Source organism: Anoplophora glabripennis, unplaced genomic scaffold (genome assembly GCF_000390285.2).
Source record: "Anoplophora glabripennis isolate ALB-LARVAE unplaced genomic scaffold, Agla_2.0 scaffold243, whole genome shotgun sequence".
Lineage (NCBI taxonomy): Eukaryota > Metazoa > Arthropoda > Insecta > Coleoptera > Cerambycidae > Anoplophora > Anoplophora glabripennis.
The window spans coordinates 410613-424106 of record NW_019416329.1 but is presented as its reverse complement, the minus strand read 5'-3'; positions in this window follow the sequence as shown (position 1 = coordinate 424106).

Sequence of the window (13494 nt, the reverse complement as noted above, 5' to 3'; positions counted from 1 at the left end):
TCTGTAATACTGTCGGTTTTTCCATCAGAAAAAACGAAATTACTGTCAAAGGAATTCCACAGCTCCTTCTACAGCTATAGAAATTCCACTTAAGGAGGGAGGTGTAATATAAAGTCCCTGTATGACCTCTATTTTTTATTTTTCAGTATAAAAACATATCTAATATAACATATAAGGTAACATCAGCATTCCTGTCGCATCATCTTATTCCAGAAATGCTGATGCATATAATTTATTCCTATTTAAAGCCGCTAGATCTTATGTACGTCACAGTATAGTTTTTGCTTCATGTTTGTCAACTTACGTTGGTGCTAATAAAAAGTTATAAACATCCAGACCTATAATTTTATTACTGTGGTATCATTTTCACATTTTTCATAGTTAAGTACTATATCAGTACCATCAAAATTGTAAAGTATCTATTGCATAAAGTTCCACTTTGCTGCCTGACAATATCAATGTTGTTAAAAGGCCACGTTTTTAAATTCATCGGTGAAAATTGGGCTTATATCAAAATTTTAATAAAACATTTTTAAATTAATTTTATATCTTTCGGGAATCTCTGTAGAACCATTTTTACAGTATACTCATTCCACTCAATTGCTCATCAAATCCACCAGGTTTGGAAATCTATGGAAGTGATGGAAAGTACAGTTCAATATTTGTTGAGATAGAAATGAATAAGTTAATAAAGTTCGGAATTGCTGTAACAATTTACCACGCGTTATTTTCAGAATATTAAGAATTATACCAGGTAAATATACCTAATAATATATAAAGTAGATTTTTTGTATTAAAATATGTTTCTATTTCTTTTACAGTACAGTAGAAATTACACGGGACGATACATTTACGAAGAAATACGCCTTAATTATTTAATCTTAACAAAACTCTTGTGTCTACTAATTGAATACTACGTAGGGGGGGTTAGCAATCAGTGTGGATGGCGAATTGTACGAAGTTGAAATACAGGAATCGTGTGACAAGTTTTTTATACGAGAGATGTACGATTAAGTGTTACATTTCTTAGAGCCCTTCATAAATCATTTAAAGTTTATAATCTCCAGTATCTCTAGTAGAGTTCAGCTGAGAACGTCGTGATGCGAGTATCGTTTATCGTGTTCTCTTTTTACATCGAACAGTCAACTATATTAATATTTTATTTATATTAATACATAGTTTATGTGTTTGTTGATCTAAGTGAAGATTTGTAGTGGTTGTTATCAGTCCGTCTACAATATGGTAAAATTGTGTAAAAGTTGTATGAATAACCTAACCAAGAGAGCACCTGGCCTTCAGTGTAAAGGTTTTTGTGGTGGTTTTTACCATGCCAACTTGAAATGTAGCGATTTAAGTAAAGACCACATCGATTCGTTTTTATCCCTTCCTGGTGTTAACTGGATACGCGCTGAGTGCCGTAGATCTAAGAACTTCCAGTCCGCAACCTAACAATGACCTGTGCTCACCAGTCTTCACCGCTAGGGACGTAGACGTAGGTGCACCTGATTCCACATTTATTACTAAAATGGCATGTATCGAAAAATAATTACAGCTTTTACGTCAGTCTGTGACATTTTGCTTAGATAAGATCACGGATTTCGAGCAGTTAGTAACAAAATTCAACGAACACGTGAGCACTATAAACACATTAAAAAAAGAAAACGAAGCTCTTAAAACTGGAGTTACGTCTCCAAACACTAAAGTTAATAATTTGGAACAATTTTCTCGCTTAAAAAATGTCGAGATACAGGGTGTTCCAGAAAAGAAGAACGAAAATTTGTTTAAGATTCTGCAAAATATTGGTTCTCTAATTGGCTACCAAATTCTAGATAACTCTGTCGACTTCATTCATAGGGTGCCAGCGCGTAATTCGCATGGTAACCCTAAGAATATTATAGTGAAATTTATTTCACGGTCTATTAAGGAAGATTTCCTAGCAGCATTCAAGGTGGCGCGGATTGAATTCAAGCGTAAGAGTTTTGGTCCTGGATTTCAACATAACGAAAACTCGGAAAAAATATTTATCAATGAACATGTAACATCATATAACAAACATCTATTTTACAACACCCGCAAATTTGCCAAAGAAAAAATTATATGTTTGTGTGGCCCAAGAATGGTAATATTGTTTTGAGGAAGAATGATCGCTCCAAGATTATTCATGTTGTGAACCCGGAATCTTTGAACCAGTTGAACTGATTGAATTCTTTATTTTCTTTGTACTAATTTTTTTGATTTGCAATGGATGACATCATTTATCAAAACGTGAGAGGCCTTCGGACAAAACTTCTAGACTTTAAACTTAATATTTTATCAACTTATTGTGATATTGCATTTGTGACTGAATCTTGGTTAAATAAAACCGTTTGATATAACTCAGTATCAAGTTTTTCGGAGGGATCGTGAGACCACAGTATCGCAGAAAATTGAGGGTGGCGGTGCATTCATAGCTATTCGAAATGGAATTAGTGTGTCCAGAGTTGCGGAATTTGAAAACGATGCCGAAGATGTTTGGGTGTGTGTTTAAAGTGAAGGAATATGTAAACATTTATCTGTGTTGTGTATATATCCCACCAGGAGATGACGTTGCTCTTGCAAGCTTTATTTCTAAAGTGAACTGGGTAAGCCATAGAATGGATAACAATATATTTCTTATTTGTGGTGATTTTAACTGTTCTTCTATTAAGTGGTCAGCAAGTAAAGATTCAAATTTTGTACCTGACAATATTGATAATAACTCTGCACCATTGATGGATGTATTTTCATTCTCTGGGCTTATGCAATTTAATTTCATCTTAAATAATAGTAATAAATTGTTAGATTTAATACTCTGTAACGATTTTAACGTATCATCATTAAGTCATTGTAGTTCTCCACTTGTAGCCGAAGACATTCATCATCTTTGTATTGAATTTATTTTAAAAATTCGTCACTGTAGAGAACTGCCTCAAATGAAATCTAAGTATTTTAATTATCACATTGCGAATTATTTGGAAGTTAATAGACAATTATCTGATATTCCGTGGCATAGTTTGTTTTCGCATAATAATAGTATTGACGAAAACATTGACATATTTTACGACACCCTACAGAATATTATAAAAAAGCATATTCCATTAAGATACGTAAGTAGAAATTTTCCTATACAGGGTGTTTCTTAATTGAATGCTGATACTTAAGGGTGTGAATCCTTGGGTCATTTTAGGAAGAAAACTTAATATCAACATATGTCCTAAACCCTTAATTTTTGAGCTACAGGGTGTTACAGTTTTAAGAAAAAATTTACATTTTTATTATAATTTTCTTATCACTCCAGATATTTTTGTGAAATTTTGTACACACCTATTAATCATTAAGGAGCATTGTTTGATGTTAAAATCTTTGCCAATGACGTCCGTACGAGGTTTGAACTAAACATTTTTGAAGAAAAAAATGGTACGCCACTGCTTTTTCTAAAAACTAAAATTATTTTTAAAATTTCCATTTGTTTTATTTCACCAAATTTTATGAGATTTTACCTCCTACTCTAATAATTTTTTAATAATGAAAAATCAATGTCAACTTTATTGCGAAAAGAAGCGTAAAAAATTATGACACTTTACCCAGCCTACTAATTTTTATTTCATTTGCTTTAAGGGGGCATTTAATGAGCTTACCGTTTTTTCTATCCAAAGATTTAATATTATGCCTACGTGAACGTCATTTGAACACAACACAAAAAGTGTTTCCACGCATGGTGGGTGTCTACAAAATGGCAACAAAATATTAAAAGCAGTCTCAATGAACTTGGGGAAAAACTTTTTTTGGTTTTCATTTTTTTACGTGCATATGGTGCGTCGTACGAGAGTAAGTCTAGGGACCGAATTTGCTGTAAAATAAACGGATATTTTAAAAATAATTTTAGTTTTTAGAAAAAGCAGTGGCGTACCATTTTTTTCTTCAAAAATTTTTAGTTCAAACCTCGTACGGACGTCATTGGCAAAGATTTTAAAACATTTTCTTCTAGTGGCAGGGGAGAAATATACATTTTTTATGCTATTTATTCTCCTAAAACTTCTTGTGCTGTTGTTTGATGTATATCTGTTAAATTAGTGGATACTTTAGTGGGTTTTTTCGCCTGTTTGTGTCCCAAATGGTAAATAAATAAATAAATAAAATAAATAATTTACTACAGTAGAATGAGATTTCGACAAATATAAAATTATTATACTTTATTTAATATCAAACGTTATTAAAACGTCACGTGTGCTTTCAGAGACGTTAACAAACCGTTTTCCAAAAACGTTTCTTAGTTGTTTAATTACTATGTTATTTAAACGTTCTATTATGAACGTTTGCATTTTGGTTGAAAATAGCTCTTAATAAACCGTTTTCAAAAAACGTTTCTTAATTGTTTAATTTCTATGTTTTTTAAACGTTGTTTTATTAACGTTTGCATTTTTGGTTGAAAATAACGTTATATTGCGCGACATTTCGTCGTTGAATCAACCTTTGGTTTTCAACAATTTTTCAACGTTTTTTAAACGTACGCGTGCCCATTGGGTTGGTAGTTCGAAAAATCTCTCTTTTCATTAGAACTGAGAATGACATTTCGTTTTAAATTATTTTTCTAATTCCATTTTTTGTCATATTGGGCATATGCTTTTAAAAATATACAAATAGCAATCATAGAGAATTATTTGATAAAATATATTTTGTACTAGGTACCTACTTTAGTTTTGTCTAGTTCTGCAAGATATCTTAATAAACTAAAATATATGTAATTACATGTAAAATAATTGTTTCCCATTATTTCACTTAATTTTGTTCGCTTTTAAGTTTGCATATTAACCAAGAAAACCCAGAGATATTGCTTAAAATTCTTTTTAATTTTTCCGCTGCACTTGTAATCACCTAAAATATGAAATCGTTAAAGATGCAGAAGTAATTCTCAGTATTAATATGGTTCAACATATAAGTAATTCAAAGTTTTCTGATACCTTGTAAATATTTTACGGTACGCTGTACATAATTCCTTTAGTATGAAGTCTTTCAGCTTAATAATTATGTATTCATCTCATGATCTTGCTAAATATTGTTGTGATTTGACAGTTAGTTAACATTTAGGACATAAAGGACATTAAAGTTTTAAAGAACCCTGCACAAAATCAATGGAAAATGGGTTCCAGTGGATTTTGCTGAAATTGCAATATGTTATAGTTTTTAACTTTCTGATCAAAAGTTGTGATTTTGACTGTAGGCCTGAGTAAGATTCACAAAGTTTCAAGTTGATGGAGTCAAAAACTGAGGCATGTAATCAATTATGACCAGTAGGTACAATGCTTTTGGGATCGCTGAACCTGAATTCGGGGATAGCTTAGCTATCTAAGGTCACCTGGAGATCAGGTAAAGGTCGTTTCAAGGTCAAACTGAAGAAAATACTTATTGAATTTTGACCAGTGAGTGTATAGGTTTTTGGGTTCGCAGAATCTGAATCTGGAGATAGCGTAACCCTAAAGGTCACCTTCAAGTCAATTCAAGGTTATTTCAAGATCAAACTAAAGAAAATGCTTGTATTGAATTTCAAGCAGTGCGTATATAATTTTATTTTTGGGGAGGGAACTGAATTCGGGGATAACTTAGCCCTACAAGATCACATTTAGGTCAAGTCAAGATCATTTCAAGGTTAAAGTAAAGAAAAGGCCTTTCACGAATGTTAACCTGTAAGTATGTATGCTTTAGGCCGCAGTGCTATGGGACTTTTAAAGGACAAACCACTAGATGATGAAGATGAGATGAAGATGAGATGTATGCTTTTGAGGTCGCTGAATCTGAATTCGGGGATAGCTTAGCCCTATAAGGTCACCTGCAGGGCTTGAATTGAGATTAAGTCAAATGAAATTACCTTGACTTGATTTCCAAGTGACCTTATAGTTAAGCTATCCCTGAATTCGGGTTCAGCGATCCCAGAAGCATCGTACCTACTGGTCAAAATTCATTACATGCCTCAGTTTTTGATTCCATCAACTTGAAACTTCGTGAAACTTACTCAGGCCTACAGCCAAAATCACATACTTCCCCCCACTTCATCTCTGAAACTATTCATATGATCACTTTGCGCCCATGACAACTTTTGATCAGAAAGTCAAAAACTATAACATAATGCAATATCAGCAAAATCGACTGGAATCCATTTTCCATTGATTTTATGCGGGGTTCTTTGATTTAAAATTTCAACCAATATTAATATATTGACTATTATTTCAAAAGTATTTATACAAATAATTTAATAGTGTCCAAAATAAACAGGTTACCTTTATTTAATTTTGAATTTTGTTTAAAAAGAGGGTTTAAAAAATCAAACAACAAAGAACGTTAACTTCTCCATATTAATTTGAAAATTAAGTTTTACTAAATAATAATTTTATTAGCTGTTCCTGTAGAACTTTAACGTCCTGTAGAATGAAATGGAGCAATATAAGGAGGCGTATTTTGAGAAAACAAGTTGATAATTTAACTAGGGTTGCCACCCTTTCTGGTTTCCCCTGAATTTACCAGGAATAAAATCCTGTGTCTCGGCACAAAAAATTGTTGGCTGGAACCCAGAATTATCCCGGAATAGGGCGTTCGCAGTACTTTCTTTGCATCGATACATCTCATCTATTAATTACACCAATAAAGCAATAAAGTATACTTATAAAGTTAAATAATTACCAAAAAATTTCTTACTTTTCCCCTACCGATTTCCAAAATTTCCCGTTTTAAGTATATTGGCATATTTAACTATAAAAACAATTATGTTGTCAATACATGTATGCATTTTCTTGTTTTTTACATTTCGGTACGGAAGGAATGCTCTATTTTTTTAATAAAGGCAGATTTTAAGTGGCATAATACTTTTTTTATGGATACTTTTTTATAATTAGTTTATTTTGGGTCACCTCACCATGACCGTGAACTACATTCTCAAAAATTCTACTTACACTGCACTACGTCCTGCCAAAACCAAATGGGAATGTCAACGGCTGGCATCTGTAAAAGGTGGCAACCCTGTATACAACACAACATTTTTATGCGTATGGCTTGGCTCATATACAGGGTGTATTTAAATGGAGGGGCACAAATGATACCAGAGATTCCTTGGGTGAAAATAAGTCGATTTAACCTAACATACCTATATCCCAAATTGCATAATAAAAAAGATACAGGGTGTCAAAGTGAAAAATAAAAAATGGTTTTTCCTTAATAATTTCTATAATTTTAGTCAGAAATGTTTCAAATTTTCAACAGAGAGGTATTTTAATGATGGGAAAAATAATATAATAATGATTTTTGAGTGTCGAGTACGAGACGCCCTCTGCAGGCAATGTTATGCATTGAATGTGCAGTAACTTTTTGCCAACCCCCGTATACAGCTTTTAGTAACAAAATATGAAATATTCGACTTTTTTTAACAAAAAAAGTATACTTACTGAAAATGGTTAAAGCCAACCGTTGGGGAGATATTCTTAATTTCATAAATTAGTGTTACGGTTTTATACCTCCACGAATACCAAGATTCGAGTTGCTTAAATAAATAAAAAAATAGAGTAGGTAAATGTCATTTGATGATACTCGTAACTTGCAATTTTGAAGTATTAGTTTAAATTGTTAAATGATTTATACTACTTTTCCTTCTACAGAATGTAAAAGCCAAAAAAATATTATAGTTTTTTTTTTTGGGTATCTAGTTACATTGTTCTGTTAGTATAAAAATTTGCCTAATTCTTTTGCCCTTCTAAAATCTGAATTTCCACCAAGGAAGGTCACTAAACTCAACAGTTTTAGAATTACACAAGATTGCGACTTATAGGCCAAAATTAAATTAAATAGTTATTAGTACCGATGCAGGGTCTGAATTATTATGAAAGCTCTCCGGATACAAATACAATAATAAAAACCACCACCATTAACTTACATACATTTTCTCAAGTAATTTTTTAATTTTAATTCGTAAAATTTTAATGTTGTGTAATTCTAAAACTGTTGGGTTTAGCGACTTTTACCAAATATACTTTTTTTTATTTGGAATTGAATTCGATTAAGTAATTTCTTGTTGAAAAATTGTATTTTCGAAGGTCAAAAAAGTTTGATATTCTTTACAGTGACAGAGAGAGCAACTAACGCCCCCTAGAAAAGTAACAAAGAAAATTCCACAGAAAACAGTAAAGTTGCAAGTTGATTTAAGTGGTAGTTCTACTGATAAGAGTGGTATGGAAGTTGTTTTTGATGATAGTGATGGCGAAGAGAACTATGCAGTGTCTCTTTTGCACGGGCCTGTTTTCGGTAGAGGAACAGTTGGTCAAGTGCACAGTCTGCTACCGGTGGGCCTATGAGAACTGTGGTGCAGAAGATGAGGTTTTTGTGTGCACAATGTGCAAAGAAAGAAATAATTTACAATCTTTCATTTTAAGTCGTTAATTTAATAGAAATAATGTTATTTAAAATATACAGTGTCCCAAAATGACGGAACAAAATTCATATTTTTTTTCCAGTTAAAATTTAAAAACAGGTCAATTTGAAAATAGAAATTGTCAGTTTTCTGTACTATTTTCTATTTTTTTAGCTATGTTTGACAGATCTATTACATTACCGACATTCTTTTTAATGGGACGCTCTATATTTTATAGTAACGAGCGTTCAAATAAAAACGTGGTCGAAGTTGGCTCTGACATATTGGACGTAGGGAGTAGCTTATAGCGACCAACTTAACCTCATTTATCAACGAGCTGTATAGCAGCTGTCAGTTTCAATAACGTTAATGACTATATAACTTTATTTTAAAGAATAATCGTGATAACAATAACAAACAATTAAAGGAGCTGCGGAAAGTGTCCCCCTCCTTGTTATAACAATAAATTAAAGCAGCTGCTGAAAGTGTCCCCCTCCTTGTTCCAAGCACTTGTCACACCTGTTCCTCAAAGAATTAAAGACATTTTCTAAGATGCTCGGGGTATTGTTAATTTCACGAATATTGTCTATAAGTCGAGCCTGCAGATGGTTTCAATCAGGAATAGGCTGTTCAAAAATAGTGTTTTTAAGGTAAGGCCACAAAAAGAAATCACACGGCGTAATATCACATGACCTCGGTGGAAATTCACGTTCAGCATTGAGACTTATTAGTCGATTTTGGAAAACTTCCCTCAACATATTCATCGTCTCGCCTGCCGTATGTGCCCTTGCGCCATCTTGTTGAAAGTAAAAGTTTGTAATTTCGTTTTCTTCCAGCTGGTTAACAAAAGGAGCGATAATTTCTTCTCTATACCTTTGCGCAGTAAGAGTACCATTAAAAAAAATAGGTCCATAAATCCTTCTTCGATTGAGAGCACACAAAACTCATTCTCATATTCTGTGAGTTTAAGTAACCACTTAAATGAAACCAGGCTTCATCAGAAAAAAAGGTGATATTATGAAGTTCACCGTAGTTGTTTAAAAACCATTCACAAAATACAGCCCGTCGCGGAAAATCAACTTCATGAAGTTCTTGCTGACAAGTTAAACGATAGGAGAACAAACGCAAATCTTTTTTTAACACTGTGTGGCAGGTACCGACTGATACTCTCACCATTTGTGATAAAACACTTACAGAAGTTCTTGGCGCATTTTCCATTATTTGTTGGACATTTTCTTTTAATTCTTCAGTCCGCTTTTTAGGTCGGCCGCTTCCTTCTTTTCTTGTTACACTGCCCGTTTCACGAAAAACTTTAACACAACGCTGAACTGCACTTTGAAGAATTTTGTACTCAACAACGCCGGGAAATTGATTTTGAAATTCTATGAAACATTCCTCAATATTCCATTAATCTTGCGTCCATTTCTAAAGTAGGACTCTATGATAAACACTTTTTGTTCTTGAGGAAACACCATTTTAAACGCTTTTTAAAACGAAAATATTCAAATTGATAACGGCGATATAGCGCTTTGACAGATGACGTTTAAGTTCATTTGCTATACGCTACGCCCTACGTCCAAATTTTCAGAACCAACTTGACCACGTTTTTATTTGAACGCTCATTATAAATAGATGGCCCTTCTAAAGCCGAATTCAGAGATATAACGACTTTTTTGTCATAGTTGTCAAAAAATGTAGGAATTAAATGAAAACAATAATTTAGTACTACTTCTTATTTTAATATAGCAAATGCTCAACCATTAACCATTGCACAATGCCCAATTCGGTGTTGAAAGTTATCAATTACATTTTGAATAACATTTAGTGTTATGGTTCGAACTTCTCTGATACGATTCTTCAATCCTTCGATAGTGTCTGGTGTGTTCACATACACTTTGCTTTTTAGATAACCCCACAAAAAAAATAGTAGAGTAGATTCAAGCGGTCCTCTTCTGTCTATCCATCGATTTGGGAAAACCTGATTAAGGTCATTTTTTACATCGAGGCGAAAATGTGGAGGAGCACCATCGTTGGAACCAGACATTACCAGCAGGCATATCGTGCTCATTAGGATTAGGAAAAATTAATTCCAGGGCTGGAATCAGCTGGAAATTTAAAAAATCCAAATAAATGTCGCCTGTCAAATTGCCCTCAAGAAATAAGGTCCTAGTATGCAATTTCCTACTATTCCAACTTAAGCAGTCACTTTCTCCGGCCGTTGTGTATGTTTTTCTTGCATCCACTGCGGATTTTCTGGGTTCTAAAACCTAGTATTTTGCCTGTACACGGTTCCGTTTAAGCAAAAAGTTGCTTCGTCAGTGAAAATTATGTGATATTTTAAGTTGGGTTGTCTTTCAAATAATTTCTAATTACCTCGCAAAACTGTAATCTTCTGTTTGTGTCATCTGCCCATAGTTCTTCAAAGACGTCAACTTTGTAAGGATGTCACTTTTGAGATTTCTGAGTTCAACTGAGGACTTCGACAAGTTGAAGTTGGGTGAAATAGTTCCATTGGATGAGTAAGGAATTTCAGTAACCGTGAGCATCACATTTTGACGGTCATTTTCGCTTACCGTTCTCCGCCTTCCTGATCCAGGTAAATATTTTATACTTCCGGTTTCTTTAAACTTTTTGGATACTTTGCTTATTGTAGCTCAACTAATTCGCTGGTCTGGACAATTATGGTGAAATATGGCACATACCTCCTGTTGACTACGGATTTTATGCCATCATTCAATCAATCATAATTAAAATTTCAATTCTCTGTTTTTCGCTTAAACGGGCAACCATTTTTCAAAATAATTTAACAACGAATGAATTGGAACTAAAACGATTTACGTTATACCTAAAGTGAATTTTATGTCTTTATCGATTGATTTTATTGAGAAAAAAAAGCTTTAAAGTAAGTAGAAAAAGATTAATAAAGAACAGGTACGTTTTTTAAAGTACAGAAGAGACTATGACTGTTTGAAATAGTCGTCATACGACATAATAGACAGTTTTTTTTATATTTTTTTGACAACTATGACAAAAAAGTAGGTATAACCATACATCATTGAATTCGTCTTTAGAAGAGCTATCTATTTATACTATATAGAGTGTCCTATTAAAAAAAATAATGTCGGTAATCAAACATGGCTAAAAAAATAGAAAATATTGCAAAAAAGTGACAATTTCTATTTACTAATTGACCTGTTTCAGTGATTTTTTTTAAAATCTGAACTGGAAAAAATATGAATTTTGTTCCATCATTTTGGAACACATTGTATATTATTATATTATATTAATTAATTATTTATTTTTGTTATGTTTTGTTATGTTTTGAATGTTTATACTTATGAAACTCTTTAATTTTTTTGGGTGTGGGTTCAGATGTTATATTGACTATATATATATTTTTTATATAATAGATGTTTTGTTATTATGTTGTTGTTTTGTTGAGCGCCTTTATATTTGAATGTTGAATTATATTGAAGTATTATATTTCCTAAAATATCTTAAATAAATAAAAGATGTAACTATTGTCTTAACAATTTTCTATCTCTTCATATGATTTGCAGATTCTGGTTTGACATATAACAGTGACTGTTGTAATTTCTTATCCTAAGTCATACAATGATAAATTCCCCCTTATATTAATTTTGTTCTACGACAATGCATGCGTATACTTTTATTGGATATTTTTCAAATGAAAATTTTTATCTTTGAAATTTATATAGCGCTTTTGTTTGTAAAAGTTGCAAATTTGCTTTGTATGTGTCGACACTTACATAACAATTATCTCCTTCGACTTGTAGTAACTGCGCTGCATTCCATAGAAGGTTGTCGCGACGTCCCTCGTTGAATTATGTCTCGTCGCGGGAACTGCCGAAGTCTCCCTCGTACCGACACAGAAACTTTTCCCAGCGGAACACACTGCACTTATTTTTCAATTTCACTTGTCGCACAATTTTGATTAAAAGTTTTCCAAATATATCCAAGATCAGTTTGATGTGGTTGTTTCGGTTATTTGTTGTGACTGCTTTAAATAATTTCGGACAATTGTAGTTTTGATAAATGTACCATTTTGTTTTGACAGTCCGATCCACTTTGACGTTTCTTCCCCCAGGTGGCTACGTGAGTACATCAACAATTACTAACTTTGTTGAAATAAACAATTTTCACTTGTTTTTTTAGGAGCAAAACTTTCGATGTGGTAACTTTAGGTGAAAATGTCAGATTGGCTTCCTAAATCCCGGATAATGGTTATATAGGAAGTGTAAAACAATTGCCTGTTTCTATGACAACAAATAAATTGTAATTTTGTAATTTTATTTTTACATATACCAACTTTTAACTGAATTTGGGATACATGAACTGTTAATTTTTAGATTCTATGCATTTTCCTGCGTCTTTTGACACTACATACACCTTTCTAGGTTAAGTTGAATGTCATGTTGAAATGTTGCATGTTTTACCAAAATTCACTATTATTTCAGTGCATGGACTAAACTTCAGCATGTCTGTCTTTTCTATGTCTTTAGTACTGTCTATACAACACCTTTTACACAGTCCTTATGCATTTTTTTAGGTACAAACGAGCAAAAGTTTTTAACACCCCGTTCCGACAAACATCTGTGCAGTCTAAACAACAAATTGACCTTTGATTGGATTTTATACACATTAAATGGAATGACGAGGATCTCTTACATACTATACGTATGATTTTGTAGTACAGAAACATTTTTACACAAAGAATTTTCAAGATTCTGACGGAACAATAACTGTCAATGATAATATGTTACATAAATGATTTCAACGACGTATATGTTTGATTCCACATATAAATTCTACATTCAGGTACACTAAATTTCATTTATCTTCTAGTTTTATTGCATGATTCGAACATATATCTGAAATACCTTTTTCTGCCGTCACCGTTCTGTCAAAATTTTACAATTACGATTAAATGTCCTCATGCCAGAACTTATATTTGATTATTAACATTGTAGGATGGTTCTTTAATGTTCTGTGCGACTTAATTGTATAACATGAGTACATTTACATAATTTATCGAATGTGCAAATTTTACTTATGTTATAATT